The 5,865-nt window shown below is 35.4% G+C and overlaps 1 pseudogene; it reads right to left on the bottom strand.

Annotated features, from left to right (window-relative positions):
* The window catches only part of LOC134485776 (developmental pluripotency-associated protein 4-like), an 854-nt pseudogene extending 817 nt beyond the window's left edge, over positions 1-37 (bottom strand).
* Between the last annotated feature and the right edge of the window lie 5,828 nt (positions 38-5,865).

Below are 5,865 nucleotides of genomic sequence, written 5' to 3'. Positions count from 1 at the left end.
GAGTGTTTGCAAAAGATGTGCTTGGTTGACTAGACATCTGGCCTTCAACATTTTCTGTGCTGCTCCACTTCATTTAATCTTCATATAACCTCACAGGCACTGCCCCTTGTTTTTAGCAGTCTCCATCTTCAGACTAGATGAAACCACCCAGGATGCTTTCTTATAGAACCTAGGACCACCAGCCCAAGGGATGGCATTACCCATAATAGACTGGGCCTCCCCCGTTGATCACTAATTGAGAAAGTGCCTTACAGCTGGATCCCATGGAGGCATTTTCCTTTCTGGTGACTGTGGCTTGTGTCTAGTTGACCTAAAATGAGCCAGTATAGAAACCAAGAATGGACAAAATAATACTGAATATTAAAAATCAGAGAGAGCAATATCACAATGCCTGACTTCAAAGCAACTACCAGCATAAAGGCAGATAGAAATACAAGTCAGTGGAACAGAATGTAAAATTATAATGTTTGCCCATATATTTACAAGCCATTGAATTTCTGCAAATTGCTGCAAGTACACTTGGAAAAAGTTCTATCCCTCAATACACAGTACTGAGAAAATCCATAGCTCTCCTTTTTACCATTCATAAACAAAACAATCAATATGAAGTAGATTAAGAACCAGCATTCAAAACTTGAAACTATTAGAAAAGTATCAGTATATATCAATGTATTTGTACATAGAGTTTTGACTAAGACCCTAAAACAATTAGACTAAGAAAATACCTACCTCGACAGGAACAGTCAGGGACCATACAGATGGTCAAGGCCCACAAAGGAACACAATCAACAAAAGCAAACTACAAAACTTCTCTCTGAATAACAAAAGGTATAATCTACACAGTAACAGAATGAAAGAAGATAGTTGTAAATTTCTCATATAAATTTCTGATATAGTGGCCCAGTGATCTGAAGTGCCATTTTCTTTAAGATGATAAAACAAATAGCCAACAGGTATATGGGAAATAATACTGGCTTCACTCATGGATTATCAGATTAAATCAAATTGAAACCACAAAATCATCTCTTTACAGTAAAAATACTTGTTATCAAACAGACAAAAATTAACAAATGTCAATAAGAATGAAGTCTAGCCATCAAGTAGAGGTTGTGTAGCCCTGAGCAGTCTGCTATCCCCAGTGGACCTCCATTCTTCTGCTACTTCTCTGCCCACAATGGTATGAAGGCTCACTAAAATATTTTTTAAGTAGAATTGCTATATACTTCAGTTAACTTCACTGGTTTCTCTAATCCAAAGGAATTAAGGTCATTATATCAAACATGATATCTTAGTCAGGGTTTCTATTCCTGCACAACATCATGACCAAGAAGCAAGTTGAGAAGGAAAGGGTTTATTCAGCTTACACATTCACATTGCTGTTCATCACCAAAGGAAGTCAGCACTAAAACTCACACAGGGCAGGAAGCAGAAACTGATGCAGAGGCAATGGAGAGATATTACTTACTGGCTTGCTTCCCCTGGCTTTCTCAGCTTGCTGTCTTATATAACCCAAGACTACCAGCCCAGAGACAGCTACCCAACAATAGTCTGAGTCCTCCCCACTTGATCACTAGTTGAAAAACTGCCTTGCAGCTGGGTCTCATGGAGGCATTTCCTCAACTGAGGCTCCTTTCTCTGTGATAACCTCAGCTTATGTCAAGTTGACACGCATAATCAGTCAGTACACATGAGTAGTATTATTTATGGTAACATTATAATTGATTGCAAAACAGAAAATCAAGTGATATGTCTGAGATGTTATAGACGAATGAACAAAATTTTAAAGTAGTATATGTATATCATAAAATGAAAAGAATAAGATATTACCTTTGTGGTAATATGAAAGGGAAGATACAACTACCCTACATCAGCAAGCACTGGATATATTAGCACAATGGAAGCACAAGCAAAGGATATTAAATCCAATCTTATAAAGATGATAGAGGCCTATTAAAAGGAAATGAATAAATCCTTTAAAGAAATACAGGAAAATATAACCAAACAGGTGAAGGGGATAAATGAAACAGTACAAGACCTGAAAGTGGAAATAGAAGCAATAAAGAAAACACAAACTGAGGGAATCCTGGAGATGGAAAACCTAGGGAAGAAAACAGGAACAGCAGATGCAAGCATCACCAACAGAATACAAGAGACAGAAGAGAAGGTCTCAGGCATAGAAGATACATACAAGACAGAAGAAACAGATATATCAGGCAAAGGAATGTTAAATATAAAAAATTCCTGACACAAAGCATCCAGGAAATCTGGGATACCATGAAAAGATGTAGCCTAAGAATAATAGGCTAGAAGAAGGTAAAGAGTGCCAGCTCCAAGGCCCATTAAACATTTTCAACAAAATCATAGAAGAAAACTTTCCCAGCCTAAAGAAAGAGATGCTTAAAAATATTCAAGAAACTTGTGGAACACCAATTAGACTAGACCAGAAGTGAAAATTCTCCTGTCACATAATAATTGAGACTCAAAATCTACAGAACAAAGAATATTAAAAACAGCAAGGGCAAAAGACCAGGTAACATACAAAGGCAGACCTATCAGAATTATACCCAATTTCTCAACAGAAACTCTAAAAGCTAGGAGGGACTAGACAGATACCTTGTAATCTCTTTTTAAAAAAAGAGAGAGAAAGCAAAAGAAAAAGGAAAAAAGAAACCACAGATGCCAACCTAGACTACTATACCCAGCAAAACTGTCAATCATATACATAGAAAAAAGAAGATATTTTAAGACACATCCAAATTCATACAATATATATTTACAAATCAAGTCCTACAGAAAATACTAGAAAGAAAACTCTAACTAAAGGAGAATAACTACATCCAAGAAAAGACAAGAAATAAGTAACTCCTTGCAAACAAAACCAAAGGAAGCACACAAACATATACATACATACATACATACATACATAAATACATAAATACATAAATACATACATGCAGAGAGAGAGAGAGAGAGAGAGAGAGAGAGAGAGAGAGAGAGAGAGAGAGAGAGATCACCAACATCAAAATAACAGGAATCAATAATCACTGGTCATTATTCACCAATATTTTACCCAAACGCAAAGGAATATACTTTCTTCTCAGCACCTCAAAGATTGTTCTCCAAAATTGACCATTTGGTTGCTTTGTGACCATCACAAAGATACGAGAAAATTGAAATAATACCCTATATCTTCTTAGACTACCATAGAGTAAAGCTGAACTTCAACAACAGAAATACCAGAAAGTCTACACAATCATGAAAATTGAATAACTCTTTACTCAATGATATCCAGGTCAGGGAAAAATAAAGAAAGAAATTAAAGATTTTCTAGAAAATTAAGGCACAACATACCCATTGATGACATACAATGAAAATAGTGCTGATAGGAAAGGTCATAGCATAAGTACTTCCATAGAAGAATTAGAAAGATTCATAGCAGCAATTTAAAAATATACTTAAATTCTCCAGAAATAAAGAAGTAAACACACAAAATAGGAGTGGAAATCAGGAAATAATAAAAGTGAGAGCTGAAACTGATCAGTTAGAAACAAAACAATACAAATAATCAATGCAAAAGAGCTAAGTTTCTTTGAGATAATGTACAGGATAAACAAACACTTAGATAAAATAACCAAAAGACAGAGAGACAGTATTCAAAAAAGCAAAATCAGATATGGAAAGGGAGACATAACAATGGACACTGAGAACTTTTAGAAACGTAAAGCAGTTCCACTAAAATCGGGGACAAGACAAGGCTGCCCATTCTCTTCCTATCTATTCAATATAGTCTTTGAGTACTATAGTACTTAAAGTATTCAAACAATTATTAGGTCTTACTTCAAAAGCCTATACTCCTCAAAATTGGGAATTCTTACTGAAATGAATGATTTTCTAGACAGATAACATTTAACAAAGTTAAATAAAGATCAGGTAAACTACTTAAATAGCTCTATAACCCCTAAAGAAATAGAAGCAGTCATTAAAAGCCTCCCAACAAAAAACAAAACAGAACTGAAGGCCCAGATGGTTTTAGTGCAGAATTCTACAGGACTTTCAAAGAAGAGCTAATACTTAATAGTTTAATTCCTTAAACTATTCCACAAAATAGAAACAGAAGGAACATTGCCAAACTCATTCTATGAAGTCATGGTCATCCTGATAGCTAAACCACACAAAGACTCAACAAAGAAAGAGAACTTCAGACTGATTTCTTTTATGAACATTGATGCAGATATACTCAATAAAATACTCACAAACCTAATCCAGGAACATCATCTGCCATAATCAAGTAGGATTCATCCCAGGGATTCAGGGATGATTCAATATACAAAAATCCATCAAAATAATTTACCACATAAAGAAACCAAAAAATAAAAAAGAATCACATGATCATCTCAGTAAATGCTAAAAGCCTTTGACAAAATTCAGCATCCCTTCATATTAACTGTATTAGAGAGATCAGGGAGGCAAGGCTCATACCTAAACATAATTAAAGCAATATACAGCAAGCCAATGACCTACATCAAATGGAAAGAAACTTAAAGCAATTCCACTAAAATCAGGAACAAGGCTGCCTACTTTCTTGCTATCTATTCAATATAGTACTTACAGTTCTATCTAGAGAAATAAGACAACTAAAAGAGATCAAGGGAATACAAATTGAAAAGGAAGAAGTCAAAGTATTGATATTTGCAGATGATATAAGAATATACATAAGTGACCCAAAAAAATTCTCCAGAGAACTCTAGCAGCTGATAAACACCTTCAGCAAAGTGGCTAGATACAAAATTAACTCAAAAAAAAAATCAGAAGCCCTCGTTTATACCAAAAAAATGTGAGAAACAAGGACCTTTACAATAGCTATGAAAAATATAAAATATCTTAGTATAACTCCAACTAGGTATGTGAAAGATCTTTATGACAAGAACTTCAAGTCCCTGAAGAAAGAAATTGAAGAGAATATCAGAAGATGGACAGGTCTCCCATGCTAATGGATAGGTAGGATTAAATGATGAAAATGGCCATCTACCAAAAGCGACCTATATATTCAATGCAACCCCCCTCAAAATTCCAACATAATCTTTTCTAGACCTTGGAAGAGAAATTCTAAACATCACATGGGAAATAAAAAAATAGCCAAAATAATTTTGAACAATCAAAGAACTTTGGGAAGAATCACCATCCCTGACCTCAAGCTGTGCTACAGAGCAATAGTGATTAAAACTGCATGGTACTAGCACAGAAACAAACACACTGATAAATGGAAAGAATCAAAGACCCAGACACCAAAACACCTATGGACACTTCATTTTTGATACAGAAGCCAATATGGCTTATACAATGAGAAAAAGAAAGCATCTTCAACAAATGGTGCTAGTCTAACTGGACATCTGCATGTAGGAGAATGCAAATAGATCCATATGTATTACTCTGCACAAAACTCAAGTCCAAGTAGATCAAGGACCTCAACATAAAACCAGATACACTAAATCTCATAGAAGAGAAAGTGGAAATAGCCTCGAATACAATGGTACAGAAGACAGTTTCCTGAATAGAACACTAATGGCTCTGGCTCTAAGATCAACAATTGTTTAATGGTACCCCATGAAACTGCAAAGCTTATATAAGACCAAGGATACTGTTCATAGGACAAAATAACAGCTTATGGGTTGGCAAAGGATCTTCCCCAACCCTACATCTGACAGAGGGATAATACTCAAAATGTATAAAGATCTTCAGAAGTTAGACATCAACAACCCAAATAACCCAATTAAAAATGGGGTACAGGGGCTGGAGAGATGGCTCAGCAGTTAAGAGCACTGACTACTCTTCCAGAGGTCCTGAGTTCGATTCCCAGCAACCACA

This window comes from Rattus norvegicus, chromosome 2 (genome assembly GCF_021556685.1).
Source record: "Rattus norvegicus strain SHRSP/BbbUtx chromosome 2, alternate assembly SHRSP_T2T, whole genome shotgun sequence".
Taxonomy (NCBI): domain Eukaryota; kingdom Metazoa; phylum Chordata; class Mammalia; order Rodentia; family Muridae; genus Rattus; species Rattus norvegicus.
This window is presented reverse-complemented; position numbering and strand designations above follow the sequence as displayed.